Source organism: Corvus brachyrhynchos, unplaced genomic scaffold (genome assembly GCF_000691975.1).
Source record: "Corvus brachyrhynchos isolate BGI_N302 unplaced genomic scaffold, ASM69197v1 scaffold258, whole genome shotgun sequence".
Taxonomy (NCBI): Eukaryota; Metazoa; Chordata; class Aves; order Passeriformes; family Corvidae; genus Corvus; species Corvus brachyrhynchos.
The window spans coordinates 4,776,863-4,786,764 of NW_008240122.1; the positions used below are offsets into that span (position 1 = coordinate 4,776,863).

At 39.4% G+C, this 9,902-nt stretch overlaps 1 long non-coding RNA gene across 1 annotated transcript in view; it reads right to left on the bottom strand.

Annotated features, from left to right (window-relative positions):
- Nucleotides 1-6: 6 nt before the first annotated feature.
- Nucleotides 7-9,902, bottom strand: part of LOC108449239 — a 54,183-nt gene continuing 44,287 nt past the window's right edge. The window contains exon 3 of the long non-coding RNA XR_001865390.1: nt 7-150. This is a non-coding gene — a long non-coding RNA (uncharacterized LOC108449239). The remainder of the gene's footprint in view (nt 151-9,902) is intronic.

Below are 9,902 nucleotides of genomic sequence, written 5' to 3' on the forward strand. Positions count from 1 at the left end.
CCCGGCGCGCCCCCCGCCCGCCGTCAGCCGGGGCTCGCCCGGCCAGCCGAGCTCTGCCGCGCTGGGACTGAGCACTGCGGGCGATCTCCTGGAACGATCTTCCTTGCTGCTGCACTGCCCTTGTCCTCGTCCCCTTTCCTTAGCCTTCCACTGCAGAATTAAAAAAACAGGAAGGTTTTGATCAGGTTTGTTAAGCCTGTGAGAGGTAGGAGCTCACCTTGGGGTCCAAACATCCGTCCGAGCTCTGAAGTCACCAATTCACTGTGCAAACTTCTGGCAGCAAACCCTAAAGCCTTCTAAAGCCCCCTCCAGCTTTGAGTTTAGAGACATTTCTGGCTAGAGGGCCCCAGAACGAAGTTGCTAAATTCGAAACAAGTTTCAGTCAACTCGTGAGTCAGTGCCTTCCTTTTGCTTCCAAATTTGCCCTTTGATTTGCTGCAGCCTATGGGAGAATGCCAAATAAAAGGCGTGAAATGTAGCCTTGACTGAATTAACAAACTGTTTTGCCAAGGTCAGTAGTTCCCAACTTGGGTACTAATAAATCACAAATCAGCTGCCAAAAATGTGGGAATTATTATTCATTAATTTGGGGCTCTTCATGTGGCTTATGAAATTTTAGGTACAGCCCTGAAGGTTAAGAAGTATTTTTTAACTGCTGTGGTTCTCTTGAAATCAAACCAGCTGTAAAATACTGCCCACGTTTAGGCTTAAAATAGCTGAAACCACCATTTCCTGTGGTTTCACATGAAACATACACTTGGTGATGAGTGTGCCTACTGTTGTAAAATAAGGGCACAGGGTATGGTCAGGCAACTCAGAAGGGGTGTTTGTCAGCCCACTGAAGGGCAAGAACTGATCACAGCTCAGAAGGGCCTGAAGCAGTTAGGGAGGATCTTGGATTTTTCTGTCCTTTGCTGTATTGCTACTTCTCGTGACTTTATCAGCAATTATTTTCAACAGCTTTTTGAGCTGCAGGTTCCAGAAGCTAGGCAGCTACACAGAAATTGCCACTTAAAAAAAATAATCTAGCTCTCATCATTATGGGAATAACTTTGGAAGTATAGCATAGGTACCCACAATGGCTCAGAGAGAACCTATCACGGAAAGGCTAACCTATTTTGCTCCTTGATTTTATGATTTGGGGATATATTTGAGACTATTTAGCGTTACCTCCTGTGTGCAGTAATTAATGCAAGAGATTCATTCTTCCCCTCCCCATAAGTTAGCATTGAATGAGTGTTAAAAATAATGCTTTTGTTCAAACTCTCTATTCTGAAACTTTCAGCAGTCTCACATCTGTGACTGTGAATTTGAATTATATTAGATGTAGATGGATATCATCTCTCCTGTTGATGAAAACCCAGGAGTTACCAGCAATGAAAAGAAGTATTCGAATTTGCTCATGGTGTTATAAATCATATTTCTATACAGGTTATATACAGGAAATGTTGTCAGATTCAGCAGAAGGACCAGCTTTGCCACCCAGTTGTCTGGGTGACATTCTAATGATTTCAGTGCAAGAAGAACACAGATTTGAAAGCAGCTTATTTTCAGGTCTTGCTTTTAAGTAATCAAAAAAATAAAGTGAAATCACTGCCTCCCACAGAAATACTAAAGCGGTGAGAGGGCCTCAAGTGGTTTTCCTGGTCGAAACACAATACAAAGAAAATGAAGACTGAGACAAGGCTTATTTAAATAAAAGACAGTAAGGCATGTATATGAGGATATATAGATGAATTATGCTCTGATCCTAACAACGCTGGAAGGTTGCTAAGATTGTACTTACTTTAACCTGACATACCATATGGTAGATGACTCCTTACCTTTTCTCAGCTGGAAATGTCCTCTACTGAATGACTACAGCTGTATGAAAAGGGTCCAGTCATATTCTCACTAGACAAAATACCTTTTATTTGGGCTGTATTTGATATCTTCCCTTATCAGTATGTAAACCTCAGAAATCACAATACTTCAGCTACAGAGAATGCATGCACTCCCAGTACTTGCTGGTCTGTTGGTGATAGACACCATAACTGCAGAGGGTGGCACAGCAGAGGACAGTGCTTCTGTCCCGCGGCACAGACAGCCCTGATGCAATGCAAGGTGCCTGCCCAGCACAAGGGAGTGAACACACAGCAGAATGTTAAATTCTCCTGAGGACCTCTTTTCAGGGTAGTAAACTCAGCTCTGAGATCTCTCTGTGATAATTTTTTTAAAGGTAAGCCCAAGTCATTGTGTTAATCTAAGGAGATAAAATAGAACACATTCCAAAATGATTTCTTATTGTGCATAACTTTGTTGGATAGATGAATGCCCTTGCATGATGCCAAATATGTTAGTGAGACAGCATGAAGTCAAATGATGTCACTCAGTCACAGTTTTCTTGAGGAAATTAGGTCATTTTCCATAATTAGGCTACTGTGTGTATAATAGCTGAAATCCTCCATGTATAATTGGTGTAGTGAGGAAAAAAAATAATTAAAAAGCTGAAAAAGAAGGGCAAAGAGAGCTGCCTTTTTTAAGAACGTTTTTTCTTATTTTGGTAATAATGCTAAAGCATCTTCAAGGATGTTCTGGAACAGAATGGGGATATCTATGTGCTGACAAAGATGTAGGTTAAGGAAAGGAGTGACTGAGAGTAAAGTAGGCACATACTTGTAAGGCATACTGGAGCCTATAGCATAGTGGCTAGGGGCTTAATTCTCATTTATGTTCATCACGTTCCTTGCCTAGATATGAATGTAAAAATTGATCACTGAATATGGGCCTGTAGGTAAATCTTCCAAAAATCTCACCTGTAGGCTTTTGAAGAGAGAATTTGTCAAAAATCACTGTGTACTTATACAGCACTCCCTGTGGAGTTGGCTAGGGGCCACCAGGAAGTAAGAACAGTGAACCACACTTCTTTAAAATGTAATATAATCGATATCCTTCTGTAGCTCAAACAAGGAAATCTTTCATGGAAATCTACCTTAGGTTTCTTACTGCCTCCAGTATAGTCAGAGCACAACTTGTAGGCTATATCTAGTCATTAGCTAGAAGCCAGTCCTATCCTTTTAACTGACTAGAACCAGACTGACATTTCAGCATGTGAACTGAAAGTCAAACCCCTTGTTTCCAGGTTTGTAGTACTTGCTGCAATTCATAGAAGTGGGTATAAGACATAGATTTCATATCTGAGAAAAGATTTGGGTAAATAAGTCAATCAAATTGTTATTGAGTTTGAGGAAGAGGAGCAGAAGAGAAAGAAAGTAAAGCAAGTTACTGTCATGGCTAACTGATGTGCAATGACAGGGTAGGCAGCAGGCAACAGACTCTTCTTCACAACTTTTCCATACAGAAAATGTGAAACCAGCTGTCCCAGTTCAAGGGCCAGGACGCAACCGCCACAGAGATTCTGCCCTTGGCTGACTTCATGACTGGTGTGTTGCCACAACAAACTAATGCTTGTTGTTGGCAAGGTCATGTTCTGTCACATTTCTGTCTTGACCCTGGGGCAGAATCCAGGCTCCTCGGGAGACAGAGTTTACCACCTCTGTCACAGACTGTCCTACTCAGTCACTGTTTTCTCCCTTATAAATGTGTTGTGGTGAATATATATGTTGTGGTGAAGCTTTCTGCCAGAATTTGTGTGCTCCCAGAATGTCCTTGTGCACAAGCAAGTTAGCTTTTTCTGGGAGGCAGGTTTATTGGATCAGATAAAGCAACATGAAAATGGCTATCCCCATTTCAGTGTTCCTGAATAGTTTCTCATCAAGGTGTTGGCCTGAATCTCATAGATATAGTTAGCCCAGGAATCACTGCACTCTTCCCTATTCCCTACTGTAGACATGCCAGCATTTCAGTTTGCCAACTATGAACTGGAATTCCTTGCAGAGACCGGTCACAAGTTTACTGTGACTTTGTGATACAGTAAAAGATGTCCCTGTAGTAAGGTAACACGAGGCCTTTAACAATCTTACAAAAGACTTTCTTCTTTGTTATTCAGGCATAGGGAGACAAAGTTCTTCTATTGTTATTACTCTATATAAAGAACCTTCCAGAAAAGGATCTATCAATTCCAGATTATAACATATAAATAAACACAGGACCTCCGTTGCTTTTTGCCCTGTTCATCTATCACATATGCTAGGGCAAAGCGAGCATATTTGCTTGGTAGGTGATGTGTGGAGAGCTGGATGACAGATACAGTGAAGATAAGAAAGACTAATGGAGTTACTGAGACCACTTCCTGTTGAATCATTTATCAAGTGTTTTGTCAGTTTACAGATTTTCCAAATCCCAAAGCACACTGAAGACAGAATGATACACAGTTCTCTAGAATTCCATCATTAGTTCTAGCTGAATATATTAGTTTTTAATTGCTTTTGCTGCCAATGATCCAATTACATACTTAAACACAGGTTCTAGTTATTGAATAATCAGTAAAAGAGCAAGAAGGGATAGAGGATACATGTGTATTTGCATATTTACCTTATGCTTGCCATATGTGTATTTTCTAAGAAGACACTGAAATAGAGCTATGGCAGTCTCTTTGCTTTTATTAGTTAGCTTCCCTGAATTCCTTATGGAGAATGCACATATCATAATGCCTTAAATGCTTTCTAATTACATATTTGTTCAGCAAGTCTCAAGACATCCTCATGAATTTCTTTCCCCATAAATCTTCAAGAACTGCAAAAAAGATTTTCATCTCTGTCCAGGGATCAAACCTTGTAATGCAGTCAGGAAATCAATTTGGTTTTGCTGAATGACTTAACTGGCAAGTGGGAGGCATAGGATACTGTTTGGCAGACATAACAGTAAACCTCCTACAGTAAATAGGTACTTACAAAATCACTCATTCTCCATGTACCCAAGACCTTTCAGTTTCAAACATGCTCTTGTCATTGATTTACTGTTTTAAAATATGTCTTCATATACAAACCAGAGAAGAAGCTAATGTAATTTTTCCTTGCACCCAAAGAAGAGGAAGCTGCAACTCCCATTTTCAAATTATGGTCTCTATTGCGCTGTTTTGCTTTCCTTTTCTCTCTCCAAGATTGCTGTACTTTGCCAGCAGAGCTGAAACTAACACATAGTAGGACAATATACTGTTGCCTTAATTTTTGCTGCAGTTATTATCAATTTTTACTTTCATTTCCTTTTTTATATAAGTTTTCCATAGTTGCAAGGGCACAGTAAGGTACATAACAGCTGGGATTACTGCATATGTTAAGGGAGTCAGAGATGTTCATGCCTGAGTAGGAAGTGTCTCTTCACTACATATTTCAATATCTGAAGATAATTTCTCTGTAAAGCCTAGTGCATCTCATATGAGCATCTATGCTGAAGGCCAAATTTAGAGTAGGATGTCAGTAATAAGAGATTGTGAGTAGGTGCAAAGAATTCCAAAGGAATTCCAGGAGTTGAATTTTTGGTAGTCAGGCACTGAAAAATTCCTACATAATATTAATAAATGGGCAAGTCAGCAAATGGTGTTGCATGTAGACACCAGCTGTTTCAGACCACTCAGCTTAGGCAACCTTCCAATACACTGGATCAAAATGCTGTTATTTGGAAAAATGGGATAGGGCTGGCAAAGTATTTCCTTAGACTGCAGCTTTTAGGCTGTTAAAGTAGCCAGGTAGTCTTCCTCAAGCACCTCTTAGGAAATAAATGATTACCTGCTCTGCAGGACACACACTATTGCTATAGATTTTTATGCAGTTGGGTTCATTTGTGGCTAACAAATTAATCAATTATATTAATTAATGGTATGGTGAGGGGAGTTATCTCCTCTTTCCATATGGGGAATTGAGTCACTGGCTAAAACAAATGACATACCCGAGCCTAATCTTTAGTCTTACACCTTACCTGTACAACCATCCTTCTTTGCTCATATTTTCTCCTTCCAACTGCAGCAGTAGATAAAATAAAATTCCTCTTAGAAAGGAAACAAGCATCACAATTCTCCTATGTGCATTGCTTTTTAAAAGCAGACATAAAGTTCCTGATGCACAGAGGCATTAATTCCAGAAAGAACTGTGTGCAGAGGAAAATGCTGAGTAGATACAATAACTACATGCACAATCATTCCCATGTTGGGATCACACTGCATTCACTGGACAGTCAATCTATGTATACTGGCAACAGCAACAGGACTTCCAGGATGCCAAACATTTAGAAATTCCAGACAAACGCCAAGTTCTTCTTCTTTTGGTCAAGCAAAATTTACATGCAAGAACACAGTACATATTTCAGTAAAACTGAAATACACATAACCCTCATCAAATATAAAGGCCAGAAAATGGCAATAACCAACATTCCCAAACCCTTTAAAGGCTAAGATGCTTTCTTTATGTAGTTTTTGATCAATCCCCATGAACTTTTGAAAACTATCCTAACGTACTCTGCTTCACTGTTCCTTTTAGTGAATTTTGATGACCACTCGGAATATACATTTGAATTTCCTGAAGATAAGGACAAACGTATGTATGTACACCCTGGCTGTACATACTAGATAACAAAGACAATACTACTTAAAGTGTACTGAGAGAGTAATCTAATTTTACCATGAAACACATTCTTTTGTTTTTTCTACATCTTATCTAATGAACTCAGGATCTGTTCCTTTGCCAGCACTGGGATACTTCACTTTCATGAGCTGATTTACCATGGTTGTCTTTCTTTGCGCATCAAGAAAAGAGCTCTTCAATGTTGTACAAACAGTGCAAAACTATTTACCTGTAAAATCTAATTACCATATACAAACCTACTTACATATCTACATATAAGATTATTTTAAAGTGTTTGTATGTCATGAAGGACAGAACAGGAAATACATATAATACTGTGACCCATTAGGGAAAATTAATTTTCTGAGTGATGGTTTGGTTAAATGATATTGGTGTTTTAGTAATTTATTAAGATATTAAAACCCTTCAGGGATCAGACTATCATCTAGACTTGTTTAGCAAACCTCATTTTCTTCCACGATATTCTGCTGTTTTTCATCATCTGAGAATTTCACCTAGAATATTTCACAACAATTCTGAGGCACTATAGCTAAAGCAGTGTTCTTTTACCCCAAAAATAATGACATACCCAAATCCAGGTAACTTCTTATATCAGTAGCTAATGGAATGACAGAATTTTTTTATTACGTGTGTATTTTGGAGCTTCCTTAATCTCACACTTTACTCTGTACTCATTAAAATTCTAACTACTCTTCAGAAAAGCTTATTTGAAGCCTTATTTGAAGGCTGTATGGACAAAACCTTGAAGTGGACCAGCCCCACTCACTTTGGTGAAAAGGTGCAGCGTGGCTTCTCCCACGGCAGGTATTGAAACAATGCTGTCAAGCTGTTTAAGCTTGAAAGAGAGTTGAAAGATGAGAGTAGAAGGCTGTGCTTGTTGTGTCTGACTCCTCTGAGAAAGCAAAGAAAGCCAACATGTGTCAACAGCCAGGTCAAAAGCCTCATCAGTTTGTTTTTCCTGAAATTTTATACTAAATTCTGCAGTTATTCAAGGTAATATTAGAAATTACCTCTGAAAAAACCATAAAATTATTTGCAAAACCTGAGCTACATTTGCTGCTGGTTTCACTGCAGTCAGTCTATGTATCACTGAAGCATTAATGAAATTTTTGCTTCCAAGTGTATTGCTCCATGTTCTAAGTCCAAAGTTTTGTTTAGGTTCTGGATCACTGAAAGAGTCTGAGCTAAGAAAAGGCCAATCCTGAAAGATGAACACATCCTTTCTTCTGTTGGCTGTGGGCCAACACTACAGAAATTATTTCTCCCATTGTTTACACCTACAAGAGTTTCGCAGCTGCCTGCAGCTGTGTTGGAATACAGGATCCCTTCAGAGAATGACAACTGACAAAATGTCATTTCTTCCTGTGTAAATGTTGGTTGGGGGATGCTTCACATTTGAGGTACTTTCTGCTTTTCTCTCTAGAACCAAAGCTTATTGCATTCATTATAGACATAGAAGCTGGCAAATCTCTTTTTTTTTAATATTCAGGATATCTATGTTCAGATGAAATAATTCACTAAAATTAGTGTTTAGAAAACTTAGCATACACAATGTAGCTACTTGAGAAGCCATCTCCAGCATTCTGAGAGCAGAGCGGTACCACTCATGCTGTTACCAATTGGACCCTGCTCAAGCCTGAGACACCATCACAGAGCTGACACCAGGATTTATTTGGATACCTGCTCTTATTATCCTCCTACTCTGGGAGCTGGCTCACGATGACAGCTGTACTTGGAAGTACCCCCACACTAATACGACTCACATTAAATGTCAGCCTAGTTACTCAGCATGCTCCAGCTCATACTACGTGGTCAGAACTGTCTCAGGATGACATTAACATTTGAGATGTGTTTCTCAGTTATCAGCAATTCTTCTCCAAAAAAAATAGTTATTACTTTAAAGAGAAAAAAAATCACTTACCAAGATATCAAGACTACAGCATGCCTTTATATTTGGATACGAAATACTGTGAACATTCTCCATTTCTTCTCTTTTTTCAAATATATATTTATATACACATCTGACATTTCTATAAGCTTTTGGGGTGGTGCCTTCCTCTTTTGACTAACTTTACTGGACACTAATATGTCTGTTTTGATACACATATGTCTCTTCTCCCAGAACATTACCATATAAACCAAGTCAGATTATTCAGTTAAAAGCCAAATTGTTCCTGGCACAGCTCTACTTCTGTAAATGGAGCACATTACTTATTTATCTAGCTGATTTATTTTTTTGAAAACAAAGCAGAATTCCAATAAGAGTAATGGAAGCACAACAGTACTTCTCAGTCCACTGGGTGGAAGTTGATAATTCAGGACACACATATAAAGAGCAATTTGGGAGATGATGCTTGGCATTTTAGAGAAGCAAGGCAAAAAAAGAAGGCATGAAAACCCATGTAGGACAAAGACACAAAAGAAGAAACAAGTCCAATACTTGGACTGAATAAAGAAAGCAAGCTAGCAAATAGCTTTAAATGGCACTAGCTCCCAAAAAACAAAGAAAATTAATATCAACAAGACTCAACTCCCTCATGGAGAAGACCCAGAAACAAAGAACAATAGATGACTCAGAGAGGAGCAAAAGAGCAATGAAATATTAACTGAACATAGACACTCCCGATGTGAAAGGCAGTCTCTGTCTTCAGTCTGCATTTGTGTGTATTGCATGGAGAGGAAGCCAGCCCTGCACCATCCCGTGGCACGCATCCCCTTGGCAGACTGTAACCCTGCTAACATCATGTCTCACAGCTCCCTTTACTTGCCTCATTCTCCTGGCAAGTTAGAAAAGTCCTAGAGAACATCTGCCTTTTGGAGATTTTCATTTACTGAAAAATTTAACAAGCAACACAAGCTTATCCACCCAGCCTTTCCAGATGGCTCTAGATCTTCATACTTACTCCTTAGTATAATTCCTACCAGCACAACTCGTCTTTATCATTGAGGCTATCAGCCTCCTGTTTCCTTACATATTTTCTGTCAGCCACAATCTCTAGAGAAACTTCCTAAGCATCTCCCTTTTTCAAGAAGCAGATCACAGAGCTTCCCCTTCAATAGTTCTCTGAGGCAACTAACAGATGTTCTTCTAATACTAACTGGGAGGTCTCTACCTGGTAAGCACCTGGCCCCATTCCTCAGCATCTCTGCTGCTGCCACAGGCAGCCATCTCTTTAAATGGTGGTATCGTGCAATTGTGGGACAGCGCAGAAAGGAATGTTATAACAAAACCTACACAGCATAAGCCAAGAAATGGTGCTCACCACCCAACACAGTCAAGCCTCCTTTACACCCAGTTTAAAAGACAATACTTATAAGCAATGACAGCCTTATATAATGAGGAAGAAGAGTGCTGTATGACCCTAAAGTGACCTGCTGCAGTTG